General features: G+C 44.0%; 1 long non-coding RNA gene and 1 other non-coding gene across 2 annotated transcripts; both read right to left on the bottom strand.

Annotated features, from left to right (window-relative positions):
- Positions 1–3,533: 3,533 nt before the first annotated feature.
- LOC122428147 lies at positions 3,534–10,004 on the bottom strand. The gene is made up of 3 exons (XR_006265659.1): positions 9,571–10,004; positions 4,545–4,653; positions 3,534–4,242 (listed from the first exon to the last, which is right to left on the bottom strand). It is a non-coding gene; the product is annotated as an uncharacterized LOC122428147 (long non-coding RNA).
- A 4,841-nt stretch (positions 10,005–14,845) lies between these two features.
- On the bottom strand, positions 14,846–14,968 carry LOC122428513. The gene has a single exon (XR_006265736.1). It is a non-coding gene; the product is annotated as a small nucleolar RNA SNORA26 (small nucleolar RNA).
- Positions 14,969–16,368: the final 1,400 nt, after the last annotated feature.

The raw sequence follows: 16,368 nt of genomic DNA, 5'->3' as shown, positions 1-16,368 counted from the left end.
TCTTAACCACTGGACCAGACAACAGTTAACTGTTATAAAACCTTTGCATGTGTGCAGACATGTAGAGACCGTGAAGCTGAAATCTGCAATGCATTGCTGTGAAAACTACCGTGTGAGGATCCTTCTGAAGCAAAGTTCAGAAGTGAGTCTTTCTCACCCTCACACCTCCGATGTGCTCCCTCCTGGACCGCACGTGTACACAGCCAAGAAAACCAAGACATCTAGATCACTGTTTCTATTATGTGAGACATTTAGCAAGAGAAGGAAAATTTGTATCTGACGTGATGCTATTTCTGGTGTTCCCAAGAGAAAGATAAAGTGAAATAAGTCTCTTTGGTATCAAATTCTCATGACAGAAATGAGGCCATTTATAAGCTGTCTTGACTGCAGTAAATGGATCACAATGTCAAAGGGCTTGATTTTCCAGTCCGGATGATCTGCTGGAGCAGAAGACAGGTGAGCTCTCGTAGCTTGGTTTTCCTATGCAAAATAATTGTATCATAAATTCATACTGGCTGCAAGGAACACATTAACATTCAGAGTTTCTAAATTCTAAAAGATGTCCAGGAGATAATCTTCCTCCTTAAGCAGAAGATTCTTGAATTGTACTGTCTAGAAGTGTGCTCTTGAAATGAGGCTAGTGCTACTGAGTATATTAATTCCCTATGGCTGCTGTAACAAATGTCACAAACTTGTTGGCTTAAAGCACGCATTTATGACCTTACAGTTCTGGGGGTCAGGGTTCGAAGTCAGTTTCCCTGGGCCAACATCAGGGTGTCTGCAGGACTACGCTTCTCTTGAAGGTTCCAGGGAACAGTCGGCATCTTTGCCTCTTCTGGCTTGTAGAGCTTCACTCTGAGCATTCATTGGCTCAAGCCCCCCCTCCACCTCCAAAGCCTGCCGTGTAGCATCTTGCCTCAGCTGTGACATTGTCCTGTTCTGCAGTCAGATCTCTTCTGTTCTGCAGTCAGATCTCTCTGTCCCCTTCTTATAAGACACCTAAAATTACCTTTAGGGCCCATTCAAATAATCCAGGATAATTTCTCCACCTCAAGATCTATAATCTAGAGGGGAGGAGAGGGTGAGATGTATGGAAAGAGTAACATGGAAACTTACATTACCGTATATAAAATAGATAGCCAATGGGAATTTGTTGTATGGTTCAGGAAACTCAAACAGGGGCTCTGTGTCAACCTAGAGGTGTCGGATGGGGAGTGAGATGAGAGGGAGTTTCAAAAGGGAGGGATATATGTACACCTATGGGGGCTTCCCTGGTGGCTCAGATGGTAACGAGTCTGCCTGCAGTGTGGGAGACCTGGGTTTGATCCCTGGGTTGGGAAGATCCCCTGGAGAAGGAAATGGCAACCCACTCCAGTATTCTTGCCTGGGAAATCCCACGGATGGAGGAGCCTGGCAGGCTACAGTCCATGGGGTCACAAAGGATCGGACATGACTGAGCAATTTCACTTTTCTTTCTTATGGCTGATTCATGCTGAGGTTTGACAGAAAACAACAAAATTCTCTAAAGCAATTAATCTTCAATAAAAAAATAGATTAAAAAAAATCTTTAGTCTAATCACATCCATAAAGTCCCTTTTGTTATATGTTACAACTAATAGGTGCTGGATGTTAGGAGGTGGATCTGTTTGGAGGCCGTTATTCAACCTACCATACTGAGGACTGAATTTCTTATTTAATTAAATGTAAATATCCATGTGGCTAGTGGCCACCCTAGCGGACAGTACAAACACAGGACATTTCATCCTCACAGGAAGTTCTATGGAAACAGTGCTACTTTAGGAGACATCTAGCAGCCAATGTAGGCTTCCCTGATAGCTCAGTTGGTAAAGAATCCACCTGCAATGCAGGAGACCCCAGTTCAATTCCTGGGTTGGGAAGATCTGCTGGAGAAGGGATAGGCTGCCCACTCCAGTATTCTTGGGCTTCCCTGGTGGCTCAGCTGGTAAAGAATCTGCCTATAATGTGGCAGACCTGGGTTCAATCCCTGGGTGGGGAAAATCCCCGGAGAAGGGAAAGGTTACTCATTCCAGTATTGTGACCTGGAGAATTCCAAGGACTGTATAGTCCATGCGGTCACAAAGAGTCGGACACTGAGCGACTTTCACTTTCAGTAGCCAGTTCTAGATGGTTCATTTCATAGTTACAGGCCATCTTAAGTTATTATTGAGCTGCTGTTCAAAAGAAAAAAAAACTATATAATTTTTTTAAAGAAATTCAGAACACATCTTCCCATAGATGAGCCAAGGAAAACCCCTAGTGATCCTTCATCATTGAGCAATGAGGTAATGAGTATTTATGATGGGCCAGGCACTGGACTCTAAAAGAAGTTCATAATCGACAACATAATTAATAAACACCATGATACCAGGAGGCACTGGGAGCATGGGATCAGAAACCAATCCTGGTGAGGTCAGGAAGGGAATTCTGGAGAATGAAAAAGCCTAAGGGGTTGCCAGGCCAAGAAGGGCGAGAAAGAACACAGGCAGAGGGTAAGAAAGATGTTCTTGGCACAGATGAAAGAGATTAAGAGAGGATTTGGGAGTAAATTAGTGCCAGGTGACTGAATATGTGGGCTCCAAAGGGAGAAGGCAGAAAACAAGCCGGGGACACATCTTAACTGGGTCTGGTATGTTGCCATAGGGAGTTTGAGCTTTTCCCTTACTATCAGGATTGGTTTTAATGCAAATAACAGAGGCCCAGTGATAGTATCTAACTGATCACTAATGAAGATGTATGGGAATTTGCCACACACATCAGCTCTATTCTGACACTATCTACCCGGAGATAGATCAGATCCCACAGATCAAGGGCTCAGTCCCAACACCCCCTCCCCGCTCAAACATCCAATGCCAATTGTGAGTCTAGGTTGTTACCTGTGGTTTTGACCAACTGACTTGAATCAGATGTTCCCACAACTCTAGACTTGGGTTCAACTATAGTCATTAGAATTCCTCACAAACCTCAGAGAAACATTTTATTTACTAGATTATCCGTTTATTATATATAAAAAGGTATAACTCACAACAGCCAGATGGAAGAGATGCAGAGAGCAACATATTGAAAGGGGGAGCAGAGTTTACACGCCCACTTTGAGGGTACCATTCTCCCAGAATCTCCATGGGTTCACCAACCCAGAATTTTCTGGACCCTGTCTTTTTGGTGCTTTGTAGAGGCTCCTTACTAAGGCATGACTGATTAAATCAGTGGCCATTAGTGACTGAGTCAGCCTCCAGCCCCTTTCCTTCCCTGGTGTGGGGTAGTGGGGAGAGCCGACGGAGTAAAAGTTCCAATCCCCTAACCACAGGGTTGGGTCCTCTGGCAACCAGCCCCTAAAAATTCATGTCATTAACGTTAACAAAAGACACTTTTTATTGTACTCATCCAGAAACAGGGACAAAGACCCAACGTATATTTCTTATTATGAGTCATAGTACACAGGACCTTGAACAAGGAAGATGTTTATCAGGACCAAAGCTGATGTAGAAGTTGTGCTCCATACAGTTCTCAGGGGCTCAGACTCCTCCTAACTAATTTCTCTGCCATCTTTAGCATGTCAGTTTCCAAGGGCTGCCATAACAAAGGACCACACACTGGGCGGCTTAAAGAACAGAAGAGCAGCATCTCCCAGTTCTGGAGGCTGGATGTCTGAGAAGGAGTTTTCTAGAGGCTGGAGGGATGAATCTGGTCTAGGCCTATCTCCTGGTTTCTGGTGGTTTCCTGGGAACCTTGGGCATTCCTTGGCTTGTAGAGTCATCTCTTCCTTCATCTTCGTATTCATATAGCATTCTTCCTGAGTGTGTGTTTCTGTGTGCATGTCTCTCCTTTTCATAACAACACCAGTCATACTGGATCAGGTGCTGCTCTACTTTAGTATGACCTTCTTCTTTAATTACATCTGCAATGATCCTACAATATCACATTTCAAATAAGGTCATGTCTAAGGGGGGCAGTACTTAGACACATGAATTTAGGGGAGACACAATCCAACCCATCACATCTAGGAGATGGTCAAAGATGGCAGCTAGAGATGCAGCCATCACAGTCACATTCAAGGTCTTCTTAAAGGGTCCATCCTTACTCTGGAGGGTTTCTCAAGGCAGCCTAGCACGAACAGATTCTGGTTTTGAGGTGAGAGTCACTGGAGAGTCATTCTTTAAAGAGGATCCTGACCACTTGTTAGCAATGCCTCCTCTTCAGAAGTTAGATCAGAGAAAAGCCTGGCTGAGGATGAGAAGAGGAGCAGGGAAACTTGTTGCTTCTCCTCAGATCATTCCAGAAGGAGGAGAAGGGATCAGGAGTCATCTACAAGACCAGGCTGTTAAGGACATCTGACTCATTTCCCATAGACTAGTTCCAACTATGACATGCTACAGACCTGCTGGCAGGACTCATTGCCAATTGTCATTTCTGCTGGGCTTTCACCCCCTTTTCTTTTTGTAATATCTTTTCTGTGGGTGGGTTGGGGTTGTTGTGGGTTTGCCTCCACTATGAGACCACATGCTCCTCAAGAGGAAACAAAGTACCTTTTCTGTCTGATAACTCTCACAGAGGTGGTGGTGGTGGGATTCATAGCTCCAATCTCAGCTCCAGCACTGGTCAGTCATCTGACTCCTAGAACTTTAGTTTTATCATCTGAAAAAAAAATGTAGTAACAGTATATATCTTACAATGTTGTTACGGCTAAAAATAACAAATGCAAGTGCTTGGGGTATAGTATTTAGTAGATACTCAATGGTAACTACTATTGGTTATTTGTCAGAGTTTATCCTAGGGGCCAGCACAGGGCATCTCACAGAGTAAGCACTCAATAAATATCTATTGCCCCAGTGGAAATTTAGATCATGACCACAGCCCTGTGCTATCCTCATGTGTGGAAACTGATAATAATTAAAACAACCATCACAGTAACTATAAGACACAAGACATTGGAAAAGAAACAGTCATCAAATGCAATCAAGCATTGTGGGGAGAAATAAATACATGTAACATAAAAAGTAACACTGGAAGGACATAATAAGTACATATGTATCATTTACAAGTCAAAAGACTCCAGTGATACCATGGAATAAACAGGACAGTATGGTTTAAGGAATCCTTTACACATAGGAGCCAGATTTGACTCAGACCTTTGATTACAAGTCTGAGGGCAAACTCTCAGACACAGCTAGTAACAGCCCAGAAAAGCCCTCTGAAAGAGAATTGTGTGACCTTGGATGAGAGCAGACAATAAACTACAGGTGATGGCACTATAGCAGGGAACTTTCCCTATGATTTGGGGCTACATATTTTGTGGTGTCTGATCACAGGAAATGTCTCCTAAAACATTAAACTCTCCCAAACCTAAAATAATATTTTTGTTGCTAAAAGTACAAGGTCAAAACAGCTGGATGTCCTACCTATCTTTGTGGAGATGCATTTTTAATTTCTTTTAAAAAAGATATTACACAGATATTTTTGAAGAGCAGCCCAGCCATAAACTCAAGATGGCCTGTGGCTGTGAAATGAAGTGTCTGGTATTGGCCTCTAGATGTCTTCTCAAGCAGAGCTGTCAACAGAACTTCCTGTGAGGATTTCCTATATCTGCTCTTACCAATATGGTAGCCACTAGCCCCATAGCTATTTAAATTAAAGTTTAAAAATCAGTTCACTGGTATACTATCAAGGGTAATTATAAAGCTATAGTAATGAAGACTATGCGGTATTGGTGCAAAGATAGACAAAATCAACCTATTAAATAGAACAAAGTAGGAAATAGGTCTACAGGTATGTGGTCACCTGATGTATGACAACTGCAAATGTGGGCAAGTGATCAATTAAAATAACTATGCTGGAGTCATTGGATAGCCATATAGAAGAAAAGATGTCTGGACCTACCTTTATATCCGATCACTTACAACAATCAGTTCAAAATGGATTACTATTCTAAATGGGCAAATTAAAACAGTAAAACTTCTGGAGGAAAATAGAGAAGGAATCTTCATAACCTGGAGTAGGCAGAGATTTCTTAAAACCAGTCACCATCAAAAATTGATACATTGGAGTACTAAAACTAAGAAGTGGGCTTTGCTGGTGTCTCTGTGGCGAAGAATCTGCCTGCCAACACAGGGGACACGGGTCCAACCCCTGGTGCAGGAAGACCCCACAAACCCGGGAACAACTAAGCCCATGGGCCACTACGACTGAGCCTGTGCTCTAGAGCCCAGAAGTCACATCTACTGAAGTCACATCTACCTCCTGCCTACAGACTGTGCTCCGCAACAAGAACCCCACGAACCACAGCTACAGACAAGACCCCTCACTACAACCAGAGAAAAAGCCCACACAGCAATAAAGACCCCAGCCCAGCCAACAAATAAATATACTAAGAACTCTCCCTCTCAAAGGGCATCGCTAGAAGAATGAGAAGGAACTCAGAATTGAAAGAGATATTTAACACATACACTTGACAGAGGAGGCATTTTTTAAAAGTCCTCTTACTATGGATACACTAGTATATTTACTAAAGTGGAATACTACTCAGCAATAAGAAGAAGTGAATTATTGACACATGCAACAACATGAAGGAATCTAAACTACAGTAGGCTGAGTGAAAGAAGACACAAAATACCACACATGTATGATTCTAGTTATATGAAATTCTGAAGCAGGTAAAGCTAATCTACAGTAGGGAAAAAATAAATCAGAACTGTGGTTTCCATCAGGAAAGTGGAAATGGAAGGCTGCATTGAACTTGAAACTCCTTTGCTCAAAACTCAGCCAATCTACACTGAAGATTTGTGCATTTTAAGTTTTATATCAAAAGAAAAAACCTTAAATACCGAATTATATATATGCTGAAGTATTTAGAAGACATGTATTGCTGTCTGCAATCAATTTTGACATGCAACAACATGAAGATGGATAAAGGGAAGGATAGAAATATAATAAAACAGATTCTATAAAAAAGGGAGATCAAAGCAGTCAATCCTAAAGAAAATCAACCCTGAATATTCACTGAAAGGACGGATGCTGAAGCTGAAGCTCCAATACTTTGGTCACTTGATGTGTGCGGTGCTGTACTTAGTCATTCAGTTGTGTCCAACTCTTTGCCCGCCAGGTGCCCAGCAGGCTTCTCTGTCCATGGGGATTCTCCAGGCAAGAATACTGGAGTGGGTTGCCATACCCTCCTCCAGGGGATCTTTCCAACCCAGGGATCAAAACCAGGTCTCCTGCATTGCAGCCAGATTCTTTACCATCTGAGCCACCAGGGAAGCCCTTGGTCACTTGAGGCAAAGAGCCAACTCATTGGAAAAGACCCTGATGTGGGGAAAGATTGAAGGCAAGTGGGGAAGGGGGTGACAGAGGATGAGGTGGTTGGATGGCATCACCGACTCAACAGACATGAGTTTGAGCAAACTCCAGAAGATAGTGAAGGACAGGGAAGCCTGGCATGCTGCAGTCCACGGGGTCCCAGGAGTCGGACATGACTGATCAACTGAACAACAGCAACAGAATCTGTGTGGTAGGTTTACTTGAGTTTACCATAAAATTCCTTAAACTTTGCTATTTGAACATTTTTATAATTATTAGGAAAAAAATTTTTTTTAAAATTAGGAAAATGGGCAAAAAATTTAACAGAAACTTCATGAAGTTATTTCTAAGTAACCAATAATCATATGACAAGGTGCTCAACTTCATTAATCCAGTTCCAGCTCAGTTGCTCAGTCGTGTCCGACTCTTTGTGACCTCATGAGCCACAGCACGCCAAGCCTCCCTGTCCATCACCAACCCCCAGAGTCTACCCAAACCCATGTCCATAGAGTTGGTGATGCCATCCAGCCATCTCATCCTTATCGTCCCCTTCTCCTCTTGCCCTCAATCTTCCCTAGCATCAGGGTTTTTTCAAATGAGTCAGCTCTTCACATCAGGTGGCCAAAGAACTGGAGTTTCAGCTTCAATATCAGTCCTTCCAATGAACACCCAGGACTGATCTCCTTTAGGATGGACTGGTTGGATCTCCTTGCAGTTCAAGGGACTCTCAAGAGTCTTCTCCAACACCACAGTTCAAAAGCATCAATTCTTCAGCACTCAGTTTTCTTTATAGTCCAACTCTCACACTCATACATGACTACTGGAAAAACCATACCCTTGACTAGACAGACCTTTGTTGACAAAGTAATGTCTCTGCTTTTTAATATGCTGTCTAGGTTGGTCATAACTTTCCTTCTGAAGAGTAAGTGTCTTTTAATTTCATGGCTGCAATCACCATCTGCAGTGATTTTGGAGCCCCCCAAAATAAAGTCAGCCACTGTTTCCCCATCTATTGGCCATGACGTGATGGAATCGGATGCCATGCTCTTAGTTTTCTGAATGCTGAGCTTTAAGCCAACTTTTTCACTCTCCTCTTTCACTTTCATCAAGAGGCTGTTTAGTTCTTCACTTTCTGCCATAAGGGTGGTGTCATCTGCATATCTGAGGTTATTGATATCTCTGCCGGCAATCTTGATTCCAGTTTGTGCTTCACCAGCCCAGCGTTTCTCATGATGTACTTCATTAATCAGGGAGATGAAAATTAAAATCACAGAAAACATAATTATCACCCACCAAAATAGCCAAAATGAAAAAAGATGGGACATACTTAGCACTGAGAAATATGTGGAATGATTGGAACTCTCATATGTTGCTGATCAGTGTAAATTTGTGCAAACACTCTGGAAAACTACTTTAAAATGTCTACTAAATTTGAACATGGCACAACTCTGATCCAACAGTTCCGTTTCTGGGTATACACCCAACATGGCTTGTGCATTTATCTGCAGGTGTGAATATTTCAATAAATAGCACTGTGTGCCAGAAAGTGGCAATAAGGCACCACAGAAGGATTTGACATTTCTGAGGCCTGAGAAGGATTTGAGAGACATGATCAGATTTGCCTTAGGAAGATTAATCCTTGGATTTGCAGAGGATGGCAAGGAGAGGAGCTAAGAAGTTGTTTGTAGAGGTAATCCAGCAATTATGAAGTCCCGGATTAAAATAAAGAGAGACAGGGATGAAAAGGACAGAGTATAATTCATATTTGCAGAGCAAACACAGAACTTGGGCAGGTCACTAAAGTTGTCTGTGCTTCTGGTTTCTTCACTTGAAAAACCATTGACAGTACCTACTTCATTGATGATTATTTTGATGACTTAATGAATTAAGGCACGCGGGGCAGAGGGTGGTGGTTAACGATTGTTAAAAAAAAAAATTAATTCTCACTGCATGCTATGCAGAGCAAGACGTAGGTTTGGAGATCAGAAAGCTTTGAAAGAAATATCTTAATTTGGCAAGGTCTATGGAAGCCTGTTTTCTCTCAAGCACAGGTAAAGACAGCTCCCTGCCCAGGACAGGGTCAGTTTGGGGACACAGGTTAGAAAACTAAGGTTAGGAAGGAGACAAGACATGCTAGAATCCGGGCAAGAAATGATTCTAAAATGCCACGGGTGAAGAGGTGGGATTCTACTCGGGCAGCCCAAGCTCTCGCACCAGGAACTGGGGGAAAGGGTAGGCGTTTCCTCTCCTGCTCCCCACCTTCTCAGCTGAGAAGCGGGGCCTCTGAGTGCGGCGATGATTCAGACGGAGGAGGCGACGTTGGCTCCGGAAAACATGCCAATGGGACCCGAGCTTTCCCGTGCTTAGCCAGTTGGGTGCGCCCGGAACCGCCTCCATGTGATGATTGGCAGGCCGCGTCCCAGGGTTCTCGCGGCCTGTGGGAGCGTGTCAGAACTCTCGCGAGGGTGCAGGTCTTGCTCCGGTTTGGGACACTTGGTCTCATTGCTGGGGGTTGGGGGGGTCTTTGCCCGCCTCGGGTGCCTCGGGCCCTGGTGGCTTCCATTCGCTCGCCACCCCGAGCCGCGGGGCTTTGAGGGGCACTGGGCGTGGTCAGGGAGTTTGACGAGCCGCAGGCAGAGAGCTGCCTGTCTCGAACCCCGGACCCGCGGCGCCCGAGGCGGAGGTGAGGCTAGGCCCGGGCCGTGGGGTCGGGTCGCTTAGCCGCCCGGTCTTGGGTTTTCCCTCGCGGTTCCCTGCCTTCCCCTCCGCGGGGCGGAGATTCGCTGTTGGCGCGGCTCTGCTGCCGCTTGGCGGGAGGACCCGAAGGCAGTAAAGCGCGACCTGATTGGGCCCTGCCGGGCACTGACGCTCGCTCCGTCTGTTGAACGGCTTGCGGCCTCGGAAGGGATATTTGCATTAAAAACAGTGGGTGAGTTGGTGGCGCTCTGGTTACTGTACTTGCGTGCTCGCAGGAGAGTGAGATAGAATGCTGAGAGGAATGAACCGCCTCGCTTAAATGGTCGGTTCTTGTTCCAGCCTGTTTCTCGCTCGTGATTATTTGACTGATAGTTAAGTGAGGGTAAAGTCACATCTACATTTTGAAGTTCGTTTCTAATGGAAACACTTAAAGCAGTAATGCAGATTCCTCCAGTAATGGGGAGTGTCAGTATGTATTGAATTCTTGCACTTGGCAAACACAAAGTTATCTTCAAGTATTTTACACTTAATACTAAAAGTCTTGTGGCTGAGTCTGTTTTCACTGCAGAAAAAGCACGGTCAAAGGGGTAAAAGGTAAATGGGGATCTCGAATACTGAGCCCTGTACATACCTGAATATTCACGTACTGTTGTGAAAAGTGGTAGAAAAACCAGGAGGTTAGGCCTCCTGGTATGTACCCCAAAGAACTGAAAGCAGATTGTAGACAACAGCATCCATTCTCTTGTTATGCATTTGGCCTATTGATACAACACGTTTCAGCTGACCACAATGCTTTCTAGGTTGTCAGCTAATTTTGTGAGCAGATGACAATTTGTTTTTCAACCATAAAAACGAGTGACCATTATTTAGAGCAAAAATTTCGTATTAAACTTTGTATAAAGCTAAGTGTAAATCTGCGAGACCCTTGAAATGTTAAATATAACTTATGGTGAAGAAGTACTGTCAAGAGCAAGCCTCTGACTTGCGTAGAAGGCAGAGATGAAACCCAGGACAAGGCAAGCAGATTGCAGTTACCCATATTACACATGAACAGTTGAGGGTAAGGAATTTGGCTTGCTGAAAGTCAATTAACTAAGAAAAAAAAATGAGTAAAAAGCTAGATTAATACAGACTCATTCTGAAAGGAAACGTGCACCTGAGGGAAGTTCCAGGCAAACTGTTGTGGGCAGTGATCCTGTGGAGGTCTAACCAAAATAGGGCTGTGTCAGAGCCTGCCACTTGGGTGCATATTTAGGGAATCCCAAGTTGCTTCAGTCTTGTTCAACTCTGTGCTACCCCATGGACTGTAGCCTGCCTGGCTCCTCTGTCCTTGGGGATTCTCCAGGCAATACTGGAAGTGGGTTGCCATGCCCTCCTCCAGATCTTCCCAACCCAGGGATCGAACTGACATCTCCCACATTGCAGGTGGATCCTTTACCTTCTGAGCCTTCAGGGAAGCAGGGAGTTAAGCCAGAGATAACGGGAACATCTCAGACAGAGTGGCCACTTTTAGGCAGAAATATTCAGACTTGTAGTAATGAAAATTTTTTGTTGTGGCGAGTATTAAAAATAGGCATTCAAATCTGTCAGCAAGAAAGGAACCGTCGGGGGGGGGGGGGGGGTGTTATACTTCCACCCTATTCAGCTCTACAACTTGCTGTGGTGAGCTTTGACCCTAACTTCTTTGAAAGCAATGAGATTCAAAAGGCATTACTGTGAATGGCAACATGTAAACAACACACAGTCTTTTAATATTTTATTTATTGACTGTGATAGTCCCACAAGAATACTGAAATTCAGTAAGTTTTTTATTCAGAAACTTGGGTCTGCCCATCTACTTCGCAATCTCTAGGATGAAGCTGCCAGTGTTCAGTATCAGAATTTGTTGCAGCCTGTGTGCTGAGTCACAGCACCGTGCTGTGCTTAGTCACTCAGTTGTGTCTGACTCTGCGACCCCATGGACTGTAGCCTGCATGGACTGTAACCCCATGGACTGCAGAATTTTAATTAACAAATTCCTGGTTATTTAAAAAATTTTTGGAAATCCAACATATGAACAGGACGGTACCAGTTGCAGCTGCTTCCTGGGAGAGGGGGGAAATCTGTGGCAGACCCAAGGTTTCCACCTGTCTGCCCAGCCCAAGTGACTCCTCAGGGGACACAGAACCACCAGCAGGGCTCAGTGGAGTGAAGCTTCTTGTGCAACCAGTGGTTACCCTTGGAAACGTTGCTAGCACCCTCAGACTTTTATCCTTAGCATTTGAAGTCACCTCATCTAGGCCTTTGGTCTACCAAATACCGCCGCCACCAAAATGCTAGTCACAGGCCTTTACACTGGAGGCCTCCATCAAAGACCAGTTGCAATTACATACTCTGATCTGCTTTGTTCACAATACCCAGAATAGGTCTTGGCCCATAGCAGGTACGCTATTATTTAACGAACATTAAAGCCAGCATCTTAGTACCATATACATATCAAGTATCAGTATTTTCATTTTGATCTAAATTACAGTGACCATACAGTATTATCAAAATGATCCAATAGCACTACTAAGTGCCTACTACTCACTGTGTATAAACTGTATGTACTGTTTATAAACTCCAGTAACTATCAACTTAAGAGTTAGACTCGACTTAGCAACTAAACCACCACCACAGATAAAGAAATTGAAGTTAAGAACTGGTCAGAGATCATTTAGGATGGGGACCTGAATCTAGGCTCTTATTAACTAGGCTCCACTCCTAAGTAAGCCACTTACTTCAGTGTGATTTAAAAGACAATTCAACACAATTAACAATAGTATTAAACTGAATTATAAATGATACTGCTCCTTGTACTATAGTCACCATGGGTTTAGGGCTAAGTATTTGAGAACTTATAATACGCCAGGTATTTGGTCAGACCCCAGGAATATGGTGGAAACCAAGGTGGACTTTATGGGCAGGGGCAGGTAGGCAAACTCACAAGAAACTACAGTGTGCTCCCAAGTATGAGGGCATTAGAAGGTGCTATAGAAATCCAGAATAAGAGCACTGGGGAGGGAAGATAGCACTTAATAGAAACGTGGGAAAGTATATAGATGGCAGGGGGCATTGTAGGTTCAGTGATGGCATTCAGAGGTCCGACGGGCCAGAAAGCAAGCTGCCATCTCAGAATGGTCTCAAATACCCACCCTAGCCCTGCACACAAACTTAACACTTCTCTGCAGCTTCACCATGCTTTCCCCACAAACCTTTAAACATATCCCTCCTCAGGGCCTTTGCACTTGTTCTCCCTCTGCCTGAAATCCTCTGCATCCAAACATGTACAGGTGACCTTTGTATAATAAAGGAGTTAATCTGAATAATTTATAGAGGGCCCTCTACATCCACAGATTCAACCATGTAGTAATATAGTACTCACTACTGAAAATACCTGTGTGTAAGGGGACCCATGTAGTTCAAACCCATGTTACTCAAAGGTTGACTGGAACAACCGTGTTACCTCCTGCAGCCCTTTCAGGTCTGTAGTCAGTCTCGCGAGCTCCATCTGAAATTATGTCCTCCACTCACAGTACACACACATGCCTTTCCTATTTCCCTTGTCTTTTCCCTCTAGCAATTACGCTTTTACAACATATTTGTTGAATTTCCTATATTAGGAGGCTAGATTTTACAGAATATGGAATATTAGAAAATGAAGTTTACACAGAGGCTAAAACAGTGTTGTTTTTTTTCATTTATTTTTATTAGTTGGAGGCTAATTACTTTATAATATTGTAGTGGTTTCTGTCATACACTGACATGAATCAGCCATGGATTTACATTAAAACAGTGTTTTGAAATAAGCATTAGGGGTGAATCCAAGGCGAATACCTTTAAGATTTCTGGAAAATGAGGTATCTGCAAACATTCAGAGCTGATCAACAGGAAGAATTCCTAGCTCCTACTAGGCTATTAATTTTGCTACAAGGACATTTCTTCCTATATGAAAACTTTCCCATCACCTCCAATCCTTTCAAAATTCTAACAATCTAGCATCATTGTGTCCTTTAAATTCCTTCTTATAATAGCTCATTGTGCTACATTCAGCAGCAACATTTAACATGCTGAAGAATGGTCCCTTTGTGCCAAATTTTGATATATATTCTCAGTAAGTCTCTAATCCTAACTCCCTCCTGAAATGGCCTAATCTCTATTTGAATACTTCTACTGTTACACGAGGACACTAAATCTCAGAGATACCTGACTTTCCATAGTTTACATGGCCAAAAAGGTACATATGAGGCTCCTTGTTTAGGGCTATGCATATGTGACGGAATATTAATTCACTACCTGAACTATTGCTTCCTCTATCATTTTACACTACCCACTTCATAAAGCTGGGAGAATTAAACCACCAGCATCATCCCACTGACCCAGCTCCTATGCCAGTGCAGATCCATAGCTGCTGCAAGTTATGTGAGAACAGCCGGCCTCATTAGATGCACTTGTGTGTTGTACACTGCAGAGTGATGTAGTTGGTGTGGGTCAGTTAAAATACCAGCATCAGGGAGCATTCTGGCTTCAATGGCTTGTACCTGTAGTTTTCAACCTAGAAAAATAAATGTTTTAAAATTACCTTTTTGAATAGAAAATCTGTACACGTGTTTCATCATCTAGATTTTTTCCCACCATCAGAGGTGACCACAGTACCCAAACTGCCTTGTATTTTTGAACACACTAGATGGGACCCCCAGAGGAATCTAAAAATCAGGCCTGAAAGTATTGTCAAACTGAAAGTCAAGTTTAAATTTAATGACTTTGGTATTAACTATACACATACTAGTAAGTGCTAAGACTTAAAATCTTCCAGTTCAGTTGTGACTCCAGACAGGATCCAGAGAAGAGTTCTAAAAATCTCTTCTCTGGGTTTTATGGAGACTTTCTTTACCCTCCTGTGTTAGCCTCTTAAGGCACTGCGTCAGCCTTGAAAGGGCACTGGAAAGGGCGATCTGGGTTTCTCACAGGGTTCTCTACGATTTCCTACACTCCTCTTAATATCCATGGACCTCAGCAGTTTCTTTAGCCAAGTCCGAAAACCCACTAGAAGCAGCTGTTCTGCTGGGTGAAGCCAGTAAACGTCCATTTCTTTTAACGTTAAGAGCCTGATCCGAGCCTTTGCATGAACACGAGCTTGGGAACCCTCTGGTCACCATTAGCCACGTGCTCGGGCCTGGGTCATCTTACTTTCACTTAAGGACAGGGTTGTAAGGAATAGGTGGGGCATTTTGGGTAATCTTTACCTGAGATGGCACTTGCAGTTGAGCAGGGGGTGGAAAGTTCCAGGCTGATGCAATCTGCCTGGAGTACTGGGGTGGGGACTAAAGTTCACTTTTGTTTTCCCCAAAGTCATGTGGTTCAGCAAGGGCCCTTGAGGTAGATATCTTCTTTTTCTAGGCCTGAGGACTCCTTCATTCCAGATCCTGAAAAGGATGGCAAAGGGGTGCCGAATCTCTCTGGCTACTTCCTGCTGGATAGGGGCGAAGGTTTGGGGGTCTGGAACAGAGGATTGTTATCGGGCCCAGGGTTTCGTTTTTCCAATGTTGAGGTGAGGCTCTCAAGAATGGTCTTAACTTGGTCTTGAGAGATGGCCCGAATCTGGTCTTGGAGAAAACTTTGAAAGAGATTGAAGAAACAGGTCCAAATAAGAGAAGTACTAATGGTTCCAAGAAAGGGAGCAACCACAGGAGGGCCAGCTGGAATAGGCTGTGGAGAGTGGAAAGATTTTATAACTCTTCTGATTCTGTCTCTAAGTTCTCTGACCCTACCCTGGACTATGCCTGTTTTGTTAACAAGACAGCAGTCGTCTTCTCCCAGGAAAAGGCAGGTTCCTCGCTTTTCTGTGGTGAGAAGGTCCAGGGCTCGTCTTATCTTGTAGGGCCACAGAAGCCAGTGAGTTCATTTGTCTTTGGACTGCAACAAAGAACTCCACCACCGGCTCCATGTCCTCATTAAGTTCCCCGGACAGTGTGCAGTAGAAATGGGCCGAGGTCGAGATGCCCCTGATGCCGGTGCCGAGCCGCCGCTGTGTCAGTCCCAACCAGGAGGGGCCCAGGACAGCCTGTTTTTTCCTGTGGGAATGTTTCACCTGAGGATCGACCGCTTGTTCTCTTTGTCTTTTAGGATGGTAAGACCTTGGTCACAAAGACCAAGATGCAAGGTCCAGGGGGTTTGGGGGGAAGACATGAGTAGGCGTAGGTCCCTCAGAGAGTAAAGATTCCCAGGCTGGTGCAATTACTTGTGCTGTCCCAGAGAACCCAAGTGGAACAGAAGGAGGGTGGAGTCTGTGAGGCCGGTGTAGTTGGGACTAGAGTAGGTGACACAGGTTAGGTTTGAAGG

Source organism: Cervus canadensis, chromosome 26 (genome assembly GCF_019320065.1).
Source record: "Cervus canadensis isolate Bull #8, Minnesota chromosome 26, ASM1932006v1, whole genome shotgun sequence".
Lineage (NCBI taxonomy): Eukaryota > Metazoa > Chordata > Mammalia > Artiodactyla > Cervidae > Cervus > Cervus canadensis.
The sequence above is the reverse complement of the archived record's forward strand: the minus strand, read 5'-3'. Positions and strand labels throughout refer to the sequence as shown.